Genomic DNA, 23,042 nt, shown 5'->3' on the forward strand with positions numbered 1-23,042 from the left:
GGCCTTGTTTTTCACCATTCCTTTGACCACCTCCTCAACTTCTTCCAACGTTACTGCTCTCATGAGGGCTAGGTTTAGGTCCCTTAAGATAAGATGAGGAATGTTTCTTGTAATCCTTTGGATGGCCTCTATTCGGTCGTGGGATGGTTCAGAAAGGAGGGATTTGAAGTGATTCACAACCAGGTCCTCCACTTCCTCATGTTGGACCACTCAATTCCCAGCGTCGTCCTTTAAAGAGTAGATCCAGTTATGTTGTCGATCTTTTGTTTGAGCTCCTTTAACTTTAGCTAATAGGTATGCATGTGGTTCCTTCCTTGCTCTTCACTGTTGTTCCACCACCCTTCTATTTTCTTCATGAAGTTGGGGTTCCTTAGCCAAAAGGATTCAAATATGAAGGGGCATTTCTTAGGACCTATTTTTAAAGTGATATCTAGGTGGATTGGCCAGTGATGAGATCCCATGCAAGGAAGCATCGGGCATCAAAGAAGATATACCTAGTGATCACATGCTCCGAGGTCAAGAACCGGTCCAAACGTCATGTGATTTGGTGGACTCCTCCCCTTCTATTGTTCCAGGTGTAGACTCCATTATTCATCGACAGATCCACAAGGCGCAGATCCGTAATGAGATCCCCAAATGCTTCCATGTCTACCTTTGTTTGATGGATTCCTCCCTTCTTCTCTTCCAATGATGATATCATGTTGAAGTCAACCCCTACTATCTAGAGATCATCTGGATACACTTGTCATAGTTTTGTGAGTTTCTAGAGGAAAACCCCTTTTTCTCCTAAAATTTGAGGCCCATAAACTCCTGTCAATAGGACCCAATCTCTCGATCCAATATGGAGAAATTTTCCTGTGAGTATTCTCAGGAGGCTAAACCAATCCTCGAATAATATTTTAGCAGGGCTCCATCGGATAACTAGGCCTCCAGCACTACCTCTGGCATCTTGAGCCAGTGCTTCATAATGGGGTTTGTAACTCTTCAGAATTTCCTTTAGCTTTTTTTATGCAATCTTGGTTTCTTGAATCACCATAATACTTAGCTTATCCCTTTTGAGCTTGTCCTTCAAATACCTTTGTTTGCCCCTGTTGTTGAGGCCTATTACATTCCAGGATGTAATTATCATTTCAGGGGTTTTCTAAGTTGGTGGAAGACCGCCGACAGTGGCACCACCCTTCCAAAGTTTACTAGAATTTCTCCTACCATCTGTATGGATTCATTTAGATCATGCCTCCCTTTTTCCCTCCGTTCCCTTGAGATCCTTGTTCCAGAGCTTGGCTTGCTTGGGATCCAAAATGCTCTGGTTGGTCTATAGTTGTCATTCTCTACTTGGCCTTGTATTGTTGAAAGGTGTATTTGTAGAGTTGTTTCTGGTCCTTCGGGATGAATCTCTCGTCTAGATGCTCCCACTCATTCAATAATCTTCTCATTACTTCATCTTCTATGCTGAGATCCTCCTTGTGGTTGTCGATCTCCATGTTGGCCTGATCAAATGTTTGCGTGTTGGATTCTTTGTCTTGGGGTTCCTCTTCCACTTTTCTCTTTGTAGTGTTCCCTCCCTTTTGTGGGGTTGGTTGGTTTTCTAGGCCCGTATTTTCATTTAGGACTTCCATACCCTCCTCCTCCTCCTGTAGGATGTCATATCGATTGTTATTTCACAGGCCTTTACTACTTGGAGGTTGGTTGGGAGTTTGTTGATTCCTCTGGTTTAGTTTCTTCCTTTGAACTTCCTGAAAACCCTCCGCGTCCTATTTTGTTTTGGCCTAGCTATTTGTGTTGGGTGCTTCTTGAGGTTCAAACTGGTTGAGAGGGCATTCATGAAACAGGTGCGCGTACTCATGGCATCTACGACATGTGAAGGGTATATGCTCGTAGTCCAGGGGTTGCTGCCAAATGTCATCATGGTATTCAAGCTCAATGAATTCAGGGAGGCTCAGTTATATTCATGTAGACGCAGATCTGGGCATAAGAGGTATATCTTCCCCTCCATGTGGAATCTGCAACCTTAACAAAGTTTCCAATGGAGTTTCCAATCCCTGCTAAGATCTCTGGATCCCAAAAGTCTACCGGTAAGGAAAATAATCTGACCCAGACTGGTGCTGCTAAGAGTTTGTCCTCATTAGGATTATAGCATTCTTTCCAATGCCTCATAAAGAGACCTCCATTGTTAAAAAAGTATGGTCCATTTTCGAAAACCCTTTTTTTGTCCTCCATATTGGTGAAAATCATGGTAAAGAAGCCTTTAGCCCCCAGCTTGAGCTCAATATGACCTTTTGGATGCCATTTTTGTTGGACCATTTCACCAAGTCCCTTTCTGTTGGCCAAGCCCCGATAAATTTACATATTAGTGCATGGTATTTCATGTACTTCCTGTATGTCTCCAGCTTGTTGTTGGGTATGACAAATTGCAGTTTTTTGGCAACCCGTGGAAGACACTGCCCACACAAGCGTGCTTGCCACTAGACACTGAGGATAGGAGGGCCTTTGTCATTGCTGCCATGATTTCCTGCCACCACTTCTCCTTGACTTCTTGTTTCGCCAGCTGCTATGTTTTGGTAGGAGGGGATCTCTCCCCCCTCCCCCCAGCAGGTGTACTCATGCCTCTGTCAGAAGTCCAGAGTGAGGTAGGTGCAGGTGAAGGGATCACCGCAACCATAGGTCTGTTGTAGGGGAGTCATGGTTTTCATACTGAAACCCTAGCTGAGATCACATGTCCAAGGATATCCAAAACAATTTGAAATATATTTATTTTGAATAATAAACTAGTTTTAAATTTTATAAAATATTATAATTTTTTGGGGGCAATATTTATATTTTAATCTATTTATAAATAAAAAGGAATATGTTTATCATAAAACATATTTATTAATATTAGAAAATGATTATGAATATTATGATTATAGATATGTTTTATATAGTTAAATATCAAAATATTAATAAAAAGTGGATATTCATATCATATTTATGAAAAATGTATATGTATGGGGATCAATTCTAAGCTCTATAAAATATTTTGAATATCATGTTTTATGGTATTTATATTTTTGAATCATTCAATATTAATGCATTTTCTTAAACTATTGGATAAATTTTAGATTAAATAAAAATATTTTAAATATTTTATTTTATGGTATTTATATTTTGTAGCTATTTATTATTCATACATATTTTCCAAATAGTTAAAATTATATATTTAATTAGGATATGTGTACTTTGTCTCTCCACAAACTTTAATTCTTAGTTAATGTTGGCCAAAATAAAAATCTAAATAAGCTTACAAAACATATAAATAATGTCTCAATACAATTAGCTCATGTTTTTATATATATACGTTGAATATGAATAGATCATAAATTTACCTTAAACAAAAAAAAAAAAAAAATTACCACATTAAAATTATAAATTAGGTAAAACTTTAAACATATTTACTCTTTACTAAATTCAATATGATTTCTTAAATCAAATCAAAGTAAAAAGGTTAATTCAAGGCAAAGAATAGAAAATCTTGCTCCAAAATCTTTTTATATTTCTTTTAATTAAATATTTTTAAAATGAATCTTTAAAAGGAAAACCATATCCTATTGATATATTAAAATATTTAAATCCATAAATATTTGCACGTCAAAGTTGTAATATTTGAAAACATTAATTTGATGTAGTTTTATTATAGATTTTGTTATCATGTCATGTAAAAAATATCATTAAATCTAATATTGATATTGAAAGATTAATATTTGTATTAATATTATTACTAAATCTAATATTAGTACTAATATATTATAATATTAATATTATTAAATTTAATATAATTTAAAATTTGTTATATTACAATATATATTAATATATCATGATATATATTAACTCTAGATATATATGGGAGGGAAGAACAAAGACATAGAGCAATAGAGGTGGAGAGATAGAGGGAGTGAGAGAAAGGGAGAGAGAGGGAGGTAGGAGAGAAAGGGATAGAGAGGAAGGACGAGAGAGAGGACTTGAGAGGGAGGGATAGAGAGATTGAGTTTGAAGGGGAGAGAGGGAGGGAAGAAGAAATACATAGAGAGAGAAAGTAGAGAGAGGGTGTGTATGTTTTTGGTTTAGATAGAGATACAAAGAAGTATAGATGGAGAGAATGGGGGGAAGAATGAGAGAGAAGGAGAGAGGGAGGGAGATAATGATAGAATTGGAGAGAAGAGAGAGAGAGAGAGGTGGGAGAGAAAGGGAGATAGAGGAAGGAAGAGAGTGAGGATGTGAGAGAGAGAAGGAGAGAGGGAGGAAGAGAGAGAGGGAGGTAAGAATAAAGACACAAAGAGAGAAAGGTGGAGAGAGAGAGAGAGGGAGTGATAAGGGAGATGGCAAGAGAGGGAGGGAAGAGAGATAGAAGGGGGGAGAGAGGGGGAGAAGGGGAAGAGAGAGGGAGATGGAGAGGGAGGGAGAGATAGATAGATAAGGAGAAAGAGTGTGTATGTTTTTGGGGTGATATAGAGATAAAAAAGAGAGACAAATGGATATAGAGATATAGATGGAAGGTGAAGAGAGGGAAGAAGAGAGAGATAGATAGATATGGAGGGAGAGAACATGTGTGTTTGGGGGAGGTGAGATAGAGGGAGATATAGATATAGATGGAGGGGGGAGAGAAGGAAGAATATTTCTTGCACTAGATGCATTGATTTCAGTGTAGATGGTGATTTCTAATCCTATTTGATTGCTTGCATTGAAGGAGTTAAACTAAAGGAGAGGGGAGAGGAATGAAGAGAGAAAGAAGGAGAGGAGTGAGAGCGGGAGAGAAGGGTAATATATAAAAGGTGAGACACAAATATGGAGGGGTGAGAGAGGGGAGAGAGAAAATTAGAGAGGGAGGGAGATAGTGACATGGTTGGAGGGAAAGGGAGAGAGAGAGAGAGAGAGATGGGGGGAGAGAGAGGGAGGTAGGAGAGAAAGGGAGAGAGAGGAGTTTAGAGAGAGGAGGAGAGAGGGGGGAGAGAGGGGGGTAGAGAGAGGAGGAGAGAGGGAGGGACAAAGAGTTTGAGTTGGAAGGGGAGTGGGGGAGAGAAGAAGAAAGACATAGAGAGAGAAAAGTAGAGAGAGAGAGATGGAGTGACGTGGGAGAGATGGAGAGAATGTGTATATGTTTGGATTTGAGATAGAGAGATAAAGCAGGAGAGATAGAGGGAGAAATAAATATTGATGGAGGGGGAGAGAGGGAAGAACATTTCTTGCACTATATGCATTGATTTTAGTGTAGATGGTGATTTCTAATCCTATAATATTGCTTGCACTAGGTGACTTGATTTCAGTGTAGATGTTGATTTCTAATGATATATGATTTCTTGCACTTGATGCATTAATTTCAGTGTAGATGTTGATTTATAGTCATATTTGATTGCTTGTACTAGATGCATTGATTTCAATCTAGATGCTTTCTAATTCTATATGATTGCTCGCACTAGATGCATTGATTTTAGTGTAGATGTTGATTTATAATTCTATTTGATTGCTTGCACTAGATGCATTGATTTTAGTGTAGATGTTGATTTATAATTCTATTTGATTGCTTGCACTAGATGCATTGATTTTAGTGTAGATGTGTATTTCTAATTATATTTGATTTCTTTCACTAGATGCATTTATTTTAGAGTAGATGTTGATTTATAGTGCTATTTGATTGCTTGCATTAGATGCATTGCTTTTCAGTGTAGATGTTGTTTGCTAATCCTATTTGATATCTTGTATTAGATTCATTGATTTCATTGTAGAATTTTTCTTCTAATCATATCTGATTGCTTGCATTGAATGCATTGATTTCAGTGTATATGCTTATTTTTAATTTGATGTAATTGGATGTATGATGGTACATTAAGTTTAAAGTGATTGGATTAACAATGTGCATTGATTTCAGTGTAAGTATAAAAAAATTCTTGACTTGAATGTGCATTGATTTGTGTGTTATAGTAATTCAACCTATTAATATTGGAGAGAAAGAGAGAGAAGATATGATGTTTACTACAATAGCTTGAATTAAATATTTGAATGGTTTATGATTTCAACTACCCCTTTCATATAATCGATATGAAAAGATGGCTAAACTAACAGTGGTGACAATAAGAATAGTAGAAGAAAATAGTTTGAGATTGACCAAAATGAAGACTATTGATCACAATGAAGACTATAATTATCAAAAACGGATAATTTTACTTGATAAGAGGAAGTCTATTCTGGACATCGAGCTCATCGTTTATAGAGTTTTCTTGATCCACATAATATTTACATTAAATTTCCCCAAATAAAACAAGCAATGACCATAAGGAGCACTATATGGATGACCCTCTATTTTCAAGAGTGGTTCTTGTGTTGGGCCACTTTTCTTGAACGAAAGTTGGGGACAGAGGATCAAATGCAGGGTGAGCCCAATTTAGAAAGGAAAAGTGAGAAACCCTTACATGGTTTTCTTCTCCTTTTCTTTAAAATTGATAGAGATTAAAAATAATTCAGTGAACAATGAATCCCACTGTGGGATGAATTATTTCCCAAAATTTCTAACCAATGACAATTTCAATTAATCATCTATCTCTATTTTTTTTCAGTCTGGTAAATGGTTGAGAAATGATTTTTAATAGAATCCATTAATTAAAATATCATTTCCATTTTCAGAAGCTCAAGGTTTCAAAGTTAGAGAATCCGGGGATTTCAATATTCCTATCTAAAATTTACCTGAGAATCCCTAAAGCAATAGGTGTGAGGAGTTTCAATCTTGATTCACCCAAAAATTAGGAGGCTGGTTTCTACTTCTTGCAGTGGAGTTCATAGATCCAACATAGACCCATCTAAATCTTGGTATGATATGTGCTTGAGAAAGGGTTTTTTAATGGAATTGATCAAATAAAGATGCATTTCCATGTTTAAAAGCTCCAAGTTTCAAGGTTGAAAATCTAGGGATTTGAATATTTCAATATTTTGTGAAATTGTACATACCCACCCTCACCTTTTAGCCTTTAAGTTCATATGGTTGTGTTACTCTCCACATTCAATGCACCCAATGCACAAAAAAAACATGTGGATCACCGGAAATTCTAAATTGTATCAATGCGGAATTTTCATATATTAACATACAATGAATTTTATTTCTAGGCAGTTACCAGCTTGGAGACCCAATCTGCGATTGAAGTCTTGGCAACAGACAATCCACTACTTTTGCCAATGATAGATGCGAGGACCCCTTCAAAAATGATCTTGTTCTCTGTCACTGTTGTGTCCTTCTCGGGAATCGAACAATCTTTAGAGAATGAAATCTACCAACACAAACTAGTTAATCAACATCCTTCCATAAACATACCGAAACAAGAAATTATGAATTTTGTAGGATGAGATATTGATCATACATACTTCTATCCCAGTAGGAGAAATAGTAAACAGAATGGAGGAACCACGGGGGGAATTATGGTCCTTAAAAATCTCCTTAAACTACTTTATCGCCTTGGCTTCAGCTTCACCATATATGCTTGTAGCTTCCCAAGCTGCCTTGCAACCTCCACTCACTTTTTTAGAGTACTAAGCTCCCGAGAGCATTAAGATGAGTGTTACTCTCATAAATTTCTCATATTGACCTGCAAGTTACTGATTCCCACAACCACCTCATTTCAGACTTTTAAGAGAAGCAAAATGCTTTCATAGTTCTAAGAGAAGAAAAATTTAGGACTTCATAGGATGTAGACAATATTAATGCAGCATAATCTGGCACAAAATCAAATCAAACTCCACATTCGGGAAAATAAACTGTAGAAATTAAGGAAGGGGCCTTTTGAGACAGAGCTTACAGATATTATGATATCTGTAATAGATATCGAACATCTCTTTACCATTATTAAACCAAAGTTTGAAACTACAGGGTCACACATATCCATTTTCAGATGAAATTATGGTGGTAGCAGGGTTGAGGAGAAATTGATGCACACAGATGTCAAGTGGAGAGGAGAAGAATGCAACAACTAGAAACAACATGTGTATTGGTGATTTCACTTTTTGATTGGGTTATGTGTGTTTTTCACTTATTGACTGGGTTATAGTTTAGATCATGTGCTTGATGTTTTATCCACTCATTAACTCTCGATTTTCCCTTTCTGGTCAAGTAATAAAAAATAGCAATTTTAACAAGAATTATTTTTTTTATGAAAAGACAAAAACCTCGAATAATCAGACTTCCCTATTTTAAAGGTGGCTAGGTTAAAATTTCAACCAATTTTTTTTTATATGAAAAAGGTTTTGTCTATTACTTCTATATTTTGTCAATAATTATGATGAAAATGTATCATGGCCAATGAAACTTCCAGAAGATATTGTTACCATCATCAAGGATACAAAACATTTTGAAGGGAAAATGATGCTATAAAACATCTTGGGTCAAAATTCATGGATGACAGATTTCTATATAGCATCATTTCAAAATGATGCTTCCATGAAGAAAATTAAACATATTGAATAACAAATATTGGACAGTAATGTTACCTATCTTCCTGAGTTATAGAGGAACTTGTTGTCTCCATTGCATATTAATTAACACGGCCATTCCATTCACATGTTTGATGGAAAAGTTGAAATAAGGATGTATTTTGACAACATGGTCATCTTGACAAGATGGGAGGATGAGAAAATATTGAAGTTGAAAGGGACATCTAGATAGGTACATAATTCTACGTATTTTTCACACCTTGATGAAGGTACAATGTCCTCTAATCTCTTGTGGTATGCTATATTTGTGCACATCAATTATGACAATCTTCATGTGATGAATAAAAATTGTGCTTTTGGCTTGCCCACCATTGGTCCAAGGAACATGAAGCAATGTCCCACCAAAAGTCAGAGAAATGCTCTAATCCTTTATGACTTGAAGGATTTAAGTACTAGAATTTACTTGTGGATGGGGAAATTAGTAAGTAAAGGGGTAAAAAGAATGAAGAGAAGTTAATTAAATGAACTTGTAAACCATTGTTTTTACCTTCTTAACTGCTCATACACATTGAAACATATAGTCAAGCATGATAAATGTGCTTTTATCCAATAAACTTTATACTTTAGCAACCTTTCTTCTACTTACCCATTACTTACCCTACCATTTGTTCTTCATTTTATTTGGGTGCATTTAGACTAGCAAACCCTTATCATTCATTTTTCTTTTGAAAAGTAAACTATCTAATTCTAACCTTATATCATCCAAGGGCTCAGATTAAACTAATGAGCTACTTTTATTTTCTCTACCTATCTAATAATCTGCTAGGATTAAACTATTTGGTCAGATTTTATTCTCTAACTATAAGCATAAAATTGAAAGCATGAAATAGCCAAGACTAAATAGTTTGACTATCATGGGTTGTGGCATGTATGACAAGCTACACACAACCATTATTTAAAACCATAAAGTAGTAAAATAGTAGTGGAATTTCGACTTGCACACTTTCATGATCTATTTTTGTTTTTTGGGGTTCATATTTTCATTTTTTGATCTTTTCTTATTCTTTTTGCCCTTTGATTTTAGTTTTAGGACATACCCTCTTTACATTTTTAAAATTTTTAATATGGAAAACATTTGTAGAAAGCAAAGGTGTGTACAATATTACAAGGCTCAAACTTAGCTAATTCAATATTATGAATCCTGTCACTATAGGACCCTAACATTTCCATCCCTATGTTCTGTTTTCTCAGCTTCACTGGTAGGAGATGGGTGCCTTCCATCGAGGGGTTCTCCTGAATTCCTCTTTCTCCCTCTGTTTCTTCAAAGGCTAGGTGTCTAAGCCCCTCCAATCCATCCTCTTCTAGTTCTGCATCAATTTTGTCACAGGTCACAAATCCTGGCGATTCCATATCATACAAGCACTGCAGAAAGTTTTCTTCATGCTCCCCTTCAACTAGCATCTCTGGGGTGAACAAAACCCCCTTTACCGCCTGGAGTACCTCTGTCATTTGTGCTTCACTGCTTTTGAATGAAAAATCGCCAACGAACTGTGCTTCCAAGGCATCCCAACTAGCTGTTTGTCGTCGTAGCTCCTCCTGGATATACCAAGCCTGGGGGATGGTGTTGAGGGTATGCATAAAATCATGTACCCACAGGTTCCTTGGCAGTCCCTGACTTTCCTAGTTGGTCATGCAATATTTGATGTGCTCCTCGGGACTTGAATTCCTCGTGTATTCCCTTTTGTCTTGTGGCCAATCTTCTTTCTTGCTAAACCTCTCCTTCATTGCTTGCTTAGCGTCCTTCCAGTCTTTTAGTGTTTGGCCATGTGCCTTCCACCATCTTGTTGGCGTTGCCATGAGCGCAATGTCTAGCAAGGGAATTTTCTGGTCTTCTGGTACATCCTGGTCCACCCTGTCCAGGAACCGATCTATCAGCTCAAGGCCACAGTACTTCGGGTTGTCGCCCCTTCCCATGTCTCCCCAGTTCACTCGGCTTATCATTGCACATCGTCGGGTTGTCAGTTCATATCCACCCTACTGCCATGCATCCCATGCAGCTTCTGAACTAGCTTCTGAGCTTTGAATGCTTCTCCAGCTAACTGATCCTTCGGCTGTAGGATTTATGTAGTGCTTCCTTTTTCCTGCCGTGAGCATATATAAAAAATCTAACACCCCTGGTTCCTCTTTGTCATCCGTTGGCTCTGTAAACCTGGGTCCTTGGTAAGGGTCCAACAGCTGGATCACCCTTAGCCCTTCTGCTTCGAAAATCATCAGCTCCTTCTTCAAATCTATGACAACATAGTTTTCGTATGCCCAGTCAATCCCCAAGAGTGCTGGATATGGGTCTTTATTCCCCATAATATCTATTGCTTCAAACTCAGTGTGTGTTTTCATCCCTGTCACATCAACCTCTATGTTTTCCAATCTCCCGATAGGCAATATACAATACTGATTCGCCATTCTTAATTGAATTGGAGAGTACTTCAGTTGTGGCTTCCCCATTACCTGCCAGGTGTTCCTGGGTAAGATTCTTACATCTGACCCTAAATCTAGCATGGGGTCCCTTATCTGGAATCATGCCACCTGCACATCAATTTGGAACTCCTTTCCACTTCTTTTCTTATTCCGCTTCACTCTCCTGGAGGCTTTCTCTGGCCAGGTTTCACATGGTTGTTCCGTGTCCTCTTTTTCTATGGATACCACGACCTTTAAGATTTTCCGCAATTCATTTAGCATGGCCTCATCTTCAACAATTTTTAAAAATAATTTAAACCATTCCCCAATGGGCTGGGCAAGAGTGGACCCATGGACTTGCGTTCTTCAGGTGTCCCTATCTTCAGTCATTCCCTCGAACAATTTGGCTGCTTCTTGATAATACTACTTTTGGCACTCATGCTGATATGCCCTTCATGGTGACGTTGCTTTAATGATCATAGAGGGCTCCACGGCGTAGTGATCCTCCCCTGTCTTCTTCCCTCCTCAAGTGACTATATTAATATTTGTCGCGGGGAAACCCTCGTCGGTCCAAGGCTCAACATTCACCAGGTTGGCTCCTCGCTGCCTGGTCCTCTTTTCCCATATCGCAATAAGCTCTGGGCAGTTCTCTGTCGCATGGGTGTTAACTCTGCACTGCGAACACCATGGTCTTCTCTGGAGCGGGCATTCTCTTGTGACATGTCCCTATTGATCACAGTTGTAGCACCTTAAGGGTCCTCTACCTCTCGTTCTTCCTCTGCGTCCATTCCCTCCTCGCCCCCTTGACTTGCTTCATTGACCCTAAAAGTGGATCTGTCCAGTATTTCTGCTACAGCATCCAGCACTTGGCATTGATCATTGTGATGAGTGGTCGATGCGCATAACTCGCAGTAGTTTTTATTGGGCAAATTAGAATACTTTTGCAGAATTGGACACATTCACGGCAGGTGTCCATATGTCCTACAAATCTCGCAAAATTCTTCATTATTCCTTCTTGGGAAGGGTCCTTGTGCTCCTATTGCCGTAACTCCTGCGGTGGGAGCGGTTCCTGACGACCCCTTCACCCCCCCTGTTTGGTTAATTCCCCACAATCGCGGGCACTCCGTCGCAAAATGCCCTTCCAACAGGAAATGGGTGCACCAAACATTGGGCCTGATTGGTCGTATGGGCTGGAGACCCCTCAGCTTCTCGGTCAAGTTCATGATCTGGCTTTGCAAGCCCATGATCACCGGGTCTTCTAGACTCGTGCCTCCCTAATATTCATTGGTATATCATGCCATTGCTTCTATTCGAGAGGCTTTCTCTAATGCATCCTGCAGGGTTCCTATCTTCTATTATGTTAACTGTGTTCTGGTTAGGGGCAAGAGTGCCTTGATGAACCAATTCCGCTGGTGGTTTAGGTCAAGGGTGTAACTCAACTTGGAAATGGTATCCTCAAACCTTTGCATGAGCTCCCAAGTCATCTCACCCTCCCTCTGCTTAATTTCCCACAACTCTAATAACCCCTATTGACCTCTCTAGTAACTTGAATTCCTGCACAAATCCCCTCTTAATATCATTTATTGTGGGCTTCTGGTTTTGCTCTACCCACTTTATGAACCAGTGTAGATCCTGTTCTCTTAGCATTGTCTAGAATTCTACCACTTGAATTTTATTCGGAGGCCGACAGGCCCTCTAGATGGCTTCGTAGAGGTACCAGTGTTGCTCCACATCCTCGTTCCCCTTCCTTGCAAATTCCGGGTATCTAGTAAATGATCCCGCCATACTGCTCTAAGTATAGGCTAATAACACAAAACCTTTGCTTCCCGGCTGTTGGGATCCCTGTAGTCCCAAGTTACTGCTATATCTGGTTCTTGTATCACTTCCAATATTGAGACCAGTCCTGTATTTCTCCCACGCACTATACACTCGTGCTGCCTTTTCTAAGCTAGCTACAAATTCTTCTGGTTTGTGATAAAGTACCAGTGGAAGGTAGAGGAAAATGCCACTTATATTTTGGGGTTGGGGCTGTTGAATTTTGATGGATGCTTTTTCCTCGTCGAACAACCTCCTCATCCCATTTCCACATTGTCGTCATCTTCATGCCAACATGGGTGTTGATCTTGCGATCCTACTTCCGCAACCTGCAGAGAGGATTCCCCACTCATTCCCTGTTGCGATTCCATTTCCACAACCTTTCGAGATGGTCCTCCTCTGGTCTCCTGTTCCGATCCTATTTTCACAACCTGCAGGGAACATCCTTCCTCCTATTCCTCATTCCAACATCCCCTTTTCCCACACTCAGGTTGCCTAGCACCGTCTTCTCCCTTCGTCTCAACTTAGGGTTTTCCCATCACCACTCCTATTTGGTGGGATCCCCTCCTTCTTTTCCCTAAAGCCTGAGCCACTCTTTCCTGCCACTTGTCCACTAGTAGTGCCCTCCTCTGTGCTCTAACATCCCTAGCTCTCTTCAATCCTTCTACATACATCCCCTCGCAGCATCCCTATCCCATTGTAGGCAACATTTTCCCCTCTAGTTCCTTCCCCCAATACTGGGGTTTTACGCTTCCATCCCGGCAGTGGATAAAGATAGCAGTCCTTCTTCTACCAAAAACATCTTAATCCACGTCGGGAATTCCCTTATCAATTCCCCCCTAAGCTCGAAGTTGAACACCGCCTCTGCCTTTGAGTAGGACTGATAGCTCTCTGCAGCGAACTCGACCATGTATCCCTCCACCGTAGTCTTCACCCAGAAATCAACTGCTCTCATTCGATCGTTATCCAACTGTTGTAATAATGCAGTGTCAGATGAAGTCCAACTAGCTCCTTTTCCATTTGGGATGGTGGGTCCGACTGGGGATAATGGGACCAGTTTCCCAATTTGTGTGTGTGTGATGAGAATTGATATTTCCTTTCTAATAATTCCTAAGTAAAATGCTTTTATTCTAAATCTAATTTAACAATATGCAATTGTATTCTAATGAATAGAAATATCTAATTCTAAAACTAACCCGGGATTTAACCTTTCAGTTATGTGATCTAAAATAATTTCTAACAGCAATTGGTAATAAAGATCATTCAATTGCTATGAGAAAAGAATTCAATAAAAATGAATCGTTTCGTATAAAAATTTAGTCGAAACAATTGTGAGAAACATATCGCATAATAAGTCATTCATACATTAAGCATAAATAGAATAGTCATCACTGTACAGAAGTGCCAAATGATAACTCAAACATTCAAGCATTCATATATAAATAACTGAACATAAATATCACCTTAACACATAAGCAGAAATCATTAAGAGATAAAAGTACCATTGATAACAAGTTCTACTCATGAGCTTCAACAATAATGATTTATCTCTTCCTAATTCAACATCTACTAAGAGTACAAAAGTGCATTTTAGTAGCAGACATTAAACATATATATCAATAAATCTTGTTCCATTCATTCATCAAAACCTCCTCCAAGGGTGCGGAAGTGCATGTTCTGAGGAAAAGTTTTTGACAAATTTCAGGACCCTTCTCTAAATGCATGATAGGGGTCGAAATACTACTAGCTAAATCATAAAAATAGTCTATTACAAAAATATAGGACGAGGTTTAAATGACCGTCCTCATCTAAGGCAAAAATAAATCAAAACTAAAACTAAAACTAAAAATGAATCTGGAAATTAACTATCTATGTATCTGTTCTCTGTGGTCGCAAGCATTCAGCATCGGCTTGAGGAGAGTTGGTTGGCCGACCTCCAATTTTAGTTTCCCTGCAAAAACAAAATCGGCAAGTGCTGGCGCTATCTTCTCGGCAGAGCTAGTAAGTCATTTGAGAGTCATGCATTGACTGTGTGGTTTAACCAAGTACTTCCAATAAGAATCCCAATTCAACTTGGTTAAATTCTTGATGGACTCTGCTCTTTCTTCAGCCTTTTGTCTCCAGCTTGTCTACAGATGTTGCGCCTTTGGGAGGAATCCCGGAGTGGTCTCTAATATGATGTTTGCTCTGTGCAGGTTTTCATTGACACAGTCAATGACATTGTTTACCACTGTGGCCGCTTCTTCTGCTGCTTGTTCTGCCTTCCTGATCTATGCATCCCACTTATTAAAGAGAATTTCTTTGTGGGCTTCATTGATTCTAGGTGCGCTTGCTTTTCTTCCTTTCTCTGATTCTTCCCAAGCCAAATAATCAGAAATTCTTTTATCAATTAAATCATAATCATGTTGCAAGTCCACGACTTGATTAGTGATTTTATCGCTTATCTTGCAATAGCAGCTCCATTGCGATATTCTTTGGCATAATGTTTCTTGCTGTTGCAAGAGTTGGTCATTTAAGGCAAGGGCTTCTGTGACAAATTCTATAAGCTTGGGATCATCTCTATGCACCTCTAGCATAACCTGCAACTGATTTTCTTTTTCGACCAAATTGTTCTGGTATCCCAGCTGCATCTATTGAAAATCTTGCTGTAACTTTTTTAACTTTTCCTCAGCTTCGCGATTGGCATTGGCTTGTTGTAGCTATTGCTACAAAATCTGTATTTGTTCCTCTCTATCCTTCAGTAATTGTTGTACCTCGAACGCTTTGTCAATGGTCGTAGAAGCATAGCCTCCTGCGATCTGAGATAATTTAGTGAGATTTTCAGTAGGGTCAGTGGTAGGATCTCGCCAAAGGACGTCTAACTACGCTGCCTCAGGTGAGAGCATGCTGTCCAATTTCATTTTCTTTTTTTGCCTTTTTACCACTACCTTATGCTGCGGACTATAAAATACATCTAGAGGAGGAATTTCCTCTCTTTTGAGCATGATTTTAGAAGATGGGGTAATGGGAATATGCTCCATTTTTGGAGCATTGTTGATTGTTCCAATGATCATATCAGTCACTGTCTGTACATTATTCTCAGGTGTCTTTGTGCTCTGCTCCTCAGTATTAATCAACTCATTGAATGTCTCCCATTTTTTATCCATCTCAGTTCTTACTGGCTTTGGTGGCTAGATGATGAGAGGGGGAAGATTTACTTGTGGAGTAGTCAAGATCTGTTGCTCTGGGCACTCTTTAGATTGGGTAGTATCTCTTACTGACCCTTCGATTTTATTATGGTCACTCTCGGACCTTTTAGAGTGTTCTGGTGATTCTCTCCCAGACTTAGATATGGACTTGTCTGTGCCTGAACTTTCACTTAGACTGATATTGGGAGTTGGCTCCCTTATTGGTTCCAAGCATAACTTATCCAAGGGGATGTTAGCTAATCTCCTTTCTCTGTACAATTTGAATTCTTGAAATTCTGTTGGGGGAAATTGAATTTGGTCGAGTGCAGAACTTCTTTCAATGTACTTTTCTATTGAAAGGTATCATCAAAAAGATCGTCTTCTCTGGAAAATACTTTTACCTTGATGGCAATAGTGAAATTCTTAATGATATCATAGGGGTCAAATTGTCTCCCTGGAAACTTGCACAATTGTAGACGTAACATATTGTCTACTTCTTTGAATGCATGACCTAAATCAAATAGTGAAAAGGCCCCACAGGCCACAGGAAATTGCGGCCAAATGGCCTTTTTCTTATCCTTCAGCTCTTTACTCACACCTCCCACCCTGCAGGTCTAGTAGGCAATCTCTCGCACTAATAATTTATCAAGGACATATAAGGGTAGGATATGAGGGGAAGAAATGCTTCCATATACTCTGACATAGGTGAAAAGCTCTTCTCCAAACCATCTTGCAACAGGGATAATATCAACTTCCGCTTTAGAGGAAAACCTTGGAGCATCCCTATTATACAACATTCTGTGTAGAGGTAACATGACTCCATGAAAAATTTTGTAAAAATACAAAATAAACTTGGAATCCCATAATTCCTTTTGATAAATGTGAATGGGCAAGGGATTCTGAGTAGTCCACTTCCAACCCATTAAAGGAAACTTGGAAACATAACAGATTGTATCCATAACATAAGCAGCTAAATAGAAAGGAGGATAAATCCTCTAAGTAGTAGTTCTTTTGGACCAGTAGTTCCAAATAGCTATAGCTAAATTATCAAACAATATCTTCGCCCAATCCACAATAGTAGCATTAGTGGCTGCATCTAATAGGGGTAGCCATTCAAATGAAAACTTGTTGATGTCAGGCTTTCCAAAAAGTCTACAAAGCATAGCAGCAGCAAAGCAATACGGGGAAGAGAGAGAACCAGTACTGTACATACCGTGTTTATCCTTTTTTAGTGGTTCTTCCCTTGCTGACCAGTCCTTGGTGCATTCCACCAAATCCTCGTTTTCTTTAGTGAACTTCTCCATGAACTGTTTATTGTAGGTTACCTATGGCTCTAGTATATGATACATGAACCTTAAATCTTGTGGAGTGAATGACCCAATGAGTTCTTGGCTCTGAGTCTTAAATTATCTGTCTGTTATGTTAGCGCTATCCAGTACCCATTTGACCATGTCCGTGTATGGAAGAATCTTGGGTCTCGCCATTATCTAGTGCAAGAATGAACATATAAGTTCTGTAATCGACGCCTCAGATGATCCGCGTGAGTCTACAGTTGCTTTAACCTATATTACTCTGGGATTTTCTTCTTCAAGTAGACTGTACATGCCTTCCCAAGTACTTATGTCGGCATCTCTGTTACAGGTGGTTTCTGTGTATAAGGGCATCATTTCTTTGTCTTCAGAAATCGGAGCTTTTCCCTTCTTTCCCATTATACTCTAAACACTTCTAGGTATACCTTTCTGCTTTCCGCTCCTGCAATCTAGAAATAAGGAAAGAGTAATGATAAGAAATAAGGTGACGGGAAAGCTTTTAATGCCAAAATCATATGAAATATACCACCCTACGTGAAATGACCTTTCGATTAAATCCAAACCTGATCTCATTAATGATTATCAAATAACTCATTAAATTAACATTAATGCGCATAACTTGGCATCGGATTACGAAAAAAACATTTTTGAATGATGAGCCTTGGAGATCTATGATAAAGCGATTTTGCGATTTGCTTCGTAATATCGCAGATCACAATATCACAATATCGCTAATCCTTTGTGTTTAACAATCATCTATCACCACATGTTTCTGCGAGATGCGATTTTCAAGATGCATTATCGCATATCGCTGGGTTGAGGTATTTTACCTTAAGTGATACTTGAGTCATATGAAAGTTGCGACGCGCGATGAGCTTCTTCAGTGTGCGATCTCGCATCGTGATCTAACAATCTTAGTAGTTTGCTTATATGGTGTCATCCATTACCTTTTTGCGATGCGACACTTTATTATTGAGAGAATGATTTTGTTTGAACTTATCATAAAACTTAAGTCCTTTTGGACTTTTACGGGTGTTCTCCTAAGTTTATGATAGTAAGATTTATTCAAAAAGGGAATATAAGTGCTAATTTATTTTTTTATTTTTTTAGAGAAGGGTCCCCACTTATTTAGTATTAGTAATAAAACTAAATAAAAAGGGGGGTTGTTGCTGGCCACAACAATTGGCGATTCACTTGGAAGAACCAGTTATCTCTGATTTTCTTTTGAATTTTCTAAACTTCCAAAACAGAAGGGTTTTTTGGAAAATTAAACTTTATTATAGAAAGATAAAGTACATCATGCTTTCAATTGTTAATGATAGTTTGTTTCTCCTATGTTAACTCTGATTTTTTTACTTCCTAAAGCTAGTCATTATATTTACATCAACCACTACTTGGTTTATAAAGATAAAAAAAAAAGTCTCCTCTGTAAATCAGTTTTAGATATGCTCATTTGTCATAGGTAGAGCCTCTGCTGCCAGCAAGCGTTTATAGCCTCGACAGGGTTACCTATTACCCAGCAATGATCCTGTATCCTACTTGGAGAAATATACAATTTTCGAAGGGAAATCCATATCCACACTTATTGCTTTTATTTTCTTTTAATTCTTAAAGAACAATGTCTTGGTTTGGTAGCCAAATTATGACAGTGCTACTCACTTGATTTATAATTTTGCTGAACAAGCTGGCTCATGATGAGACCTCTTGTCTTTTGATTGCAACAATCTTGAGTCATTGCCCTGTTGTGGTATGTAGTTTTGGCAAAGTCAGCAAGCTATAATATCTATGATCATGATAAGTCGGCTCGTGATGAGACCTCTTATTCTTTAAGTTTATAGTGTATCACTGGATTATTCCTTGAAGCTCATAATTCTCTAGGTGGGGAGGAAGTCATTGGTTCCTTAAGAATAGCTCTAGATGACAATGGTAGAGTTTTTGGAAAGAGATTTTCTACAGAGAATATTCGTTTTTTGTTATTGATGCTTTTCATTGACTGATATAAAACAAATTTCCACTAAAGGTTGCTTTTTATCAAAATTCGCAAGGTTGAAACTAGTATCATTTCCAGGCTTATAGCCTTTGACTATATCTTTCAATAATAATGACCAATTTTCCAAATCAGTTCTATTTATACAAGCGAAAAACAAAATCTAAAATAAATACTAGTCTTTTTCGTGAATTCCAAACGTAACCATTTACAACTGGTTTTATTATCAAAATAAAGGAAAAACTAATTTACAAAAAATAGAAGAAGTGATCTTCTATGGAAAGTATTTTTTGAGGATCTGCCCATTAACAGGTAAAGATTCTCTTTTCCCTGCTAAATCCTGCAACATAAAAGTGGATGGACCTATGATTTCCGCAATTTGGAATGGGCCAAGCCACATTCGTTGGAATTTCGTATGTTTACCTTTTTCTTCGTGAGCCTTATCCCATTTTAAAACTAAATCTCCAATTTGAAAGTCCTTTCTGGATACCATGTTTGAATCAAAAGAAGCCTTTACTAATGCTTGATGATGAGCGTGTGTTATTTTAGCCTGTTCTCGTTGCTCTTCTAGCTTAAGGATTTGCAGTTGTCTTAGCTGTAAGGATGAAGTTGGTGTTTCGTCAATAAATTGAACTAAGGCCAAAGAGGGAATTGCTAGGTGAGTTGGGAGAACCACTTCTTTCCCATAAACCAAATTAAATGGAGAAGTGCCAATGGAAGCTTTTTGCGTTATTTGGTCTGCCCACAGAGCATACATAAAATATTTGTGCCAATTCTTATGATTTATCGATGGTTCGCTTAATGATTCTGATTAAGTTTTTATTCGTTGATTCGGCCAACCTGCTCCCCTATGGGTAATAATTGGCAGAGTATTTAAGCTTAAAACCTCTTTTGAGTGCAAATTCAGTCATAGCATTGCCATAAAAATACGATGCATTATCAAACATTAAAGTAGAGGGTAAACCAAACCTGGTGATTATGAACTGATCTATGAAGTCAATGATGGTTTAGCATTAGTTGTCTTGAGACGAACTGGTTCTACCCATTTAGCAAAATAATCTGTAGCTGTAAGGATATACCTATGTTGTTTAGAAGAGTGAGGAATGATCTCACCTATTATATCAAATCCCCATTAATCAAAGGGTTGATTGATATTGACTAGTTGCAAAGGAAACGATGGTTTCTTTTGTCTTCCAATAGCAATTTGACAAACTTGACATTTCCTTACATAGCTATGCCCATCTTTAAATAGTGTAGGCCAATAGTACCCTGCGCGCAAGATTTTATGTGCTGTAGCATCTCCAGCATAATGTCCACCTACTGGTCCATCATGAATTTCTTGCAACACTGTTCCAATTTCAAATTTCTCAAGACATCAAAGGAGAACATAATCATAATTCATCCTAAAAAGTACATCGTTTACAAGTTGATATTGCTTAGCCTTCAATCTTAGGGCTCTTTTCTTTTTATAATCTAGGTTTGAAGGAGCATATCCATTCTTTAGATAAAATATGATATCAGCATATAATGATTCAATATCGTTTATGCTTACCTCATACATTTGTACTTCTTGATTTGAAGATGGTATTTCGGAAATACGCGATGCTCCAGCCAGCATTTTGCAAAAGCCTTGACCTTTTACAATATTTTTTGGTTTAATTTCAGCGTCATCTTCTTGTAAGGCAGTAACCCCATTTTCTCTTTTCTCACCTACATCTTTCTGTACTAAGAGATTTCTTATTGTTGGAAACAGTACTATGATTTTTGTATGGGTTTTAAGAAGGAAGGGTCTGAAGTGCTTGATCGCTTTGAAAACAGTATAAGCTTGTTTCTCGATGTCAGAATAATTTAATTCAGCCCCTTGTAGATTTGAACTGAAAAAGGCAATTGGGGCTTCTACCTTGTCTTGATTTGCTTGAGTGAGTATCACAGCATATGATCTATCAAAGGCAAATGTATACAAAATGAAAGGATTGGAAAAATTTGGAGTTGCTAAGGATGGGGCATTTACAATTGCTTGCTTAATCAGATTGAATGCTTCATATTCCTCTTGGCCCCATTTGAAGAGTGAATTCTTTTTAATCATTGCTTGTAAGGGAGATACAATCCTTGAGAAGTCTGGAACAAATCTCTTAACAAAATTAATCTGGTGAAGGAAGGATTGCATGGCTTTCTTGTTGTGAGGCAAGGTTATTTTGGAAATCTCCTTAATTCTATCGGGATCAATATGGATTCCAGATTTTGACACTATAAATCCAAGAATTTTTCCTTCACTTAATGCAAAAAAGGACTTTTTTGGATTAAGTGAAATCCCATACCTTTGGCAACGTTGGAAGATCTACTTTAAGTCTCTAAGATGATTACCACGCTTTTTAGAATATACAGTTATATCATCCAAGTAAATTACTACTAATTTTTTTACTAATCCCTTAAATGCGATGTCCATGGCCCTTTGAAATGTGGCGCCGGCATTGATCAGACCAAAAGGCATCTTTTGATATGCGTAAGTACCCCATTTGGTTCTGACCATGGTCTTTAGTTGATCATCAGGATGGACCAAAACTTGGTTGTAGCTAGAGAAACCATCTAAAAGGACATTAATTTTGATCCTGCAACTGCTTGCAATATTTGCTCCATGGGAGGCAGGGGAAAGTTATCCTTTTGGTAGGCTTTGTTAAGGTTTCGAAAGTCAATACAAATTCTGATGTCTCTGTTTCTTTCTGACAGGAACCAAGTTGGAAACCCATCTAGAATGTTGAATGGGAAAAATAATTTTGGCTTTCAATAATTTGTGGAGTTCAGACTTAATCTGGCCTTCCAGATTAGGATGGATCTTCCTTAGCTTTTGTTGGACAAGTTTTGCATTGGTTATCATTGGGATATTATGTTGAATGATAGAAGTGTCGTAAGTCTTAAGACAGGAAGAAACAATTTATAAATTTAGTGGCTCTTCATTGGCAAATGAAGACACTATTGGGCTTGGTTCTCAGAGAAAAATAGGTGGAGAAGTACAATCTCTTTGCATCACTAGAGGATGTTAAGAGAATGTTGCAAAATTTGCATTTCATGGTGGATGGAATCGATGCTCGTCTAAGGCATGTGCAAAGTCATGTCCCCACTGAGTCCAAAGGTGGTGACCATCGTGAGTTGCCTGGTTCTCGAGTTTGTGCTTTGGCTACAATATCTTCTTCTAATGATGACTAAGGGTTAGATTTGGAGGTTGAATTCCCAAGCGACGGTTTCGGTATTCCTTTTCAACTCAACATGGGTATCACTCTAGTGGGATTATGATGACGTATGGTTTCACGACACAAATGTTTGGCATGATGTTCACTGTCTCTCTTGGTCGCTTGGACTCTTCTCAATTCTGACTCCAAATCAACTCTAAGTCATTCGACTGTCTATGTTCATGGCTTTAGCCATTCGATCCCTATGCCTGTTCGATTCCTCTTCTGCCTGTGTCGATTCACCTCCTGCAGCTGCGCTTGGAGTTCCCTGCGTTCAGCATCATCATGAACGCTCAGGGAGTGGCCACTTGTCCTCCTCTAAATGGCGCCAGCATGCTTCGATTGTTCGTTTCTTCAGTTACGCCGCGGATGCGTTCTTCCTCCATTGTGGTGGTCAAACGGATTCCAAATCCCTTTAGAATGTGGCTTGATTCCCTGTTGATTCTGCTTCTTTCCATCAAGTGCAATCTCAACCGTCTGATCTGGGCCCTCCAGATCCGACGCCAAACGTACGTCTTGCGCGGTTGACTTGCTCGATGATAGCAGACGATCAACAGCGGTTTTCCCTCACCTCCTCCTGCCACGCGTCGATCGGTGTATGGAATTGCTCTTCTCCTGTCCAAAACCTCTTACCTTT

This window comes from Pinus tabuliformis, chromosome 9 (assembly GCF_031772625.1).
Source record: "Pinus tabuliformis cultivar Carrire ecotype Pingquan chromosome 9, CPIR1, whole genome shotgun sequence".
In the NCBI taxonomy this organism is placed as follows: domain Eukaryota; kingdom Viridiplantae; phylum Streptophyta; class Pinopsida; order Pinales; family Pinaceae; genus Pinus; species Pinus tabuliformis.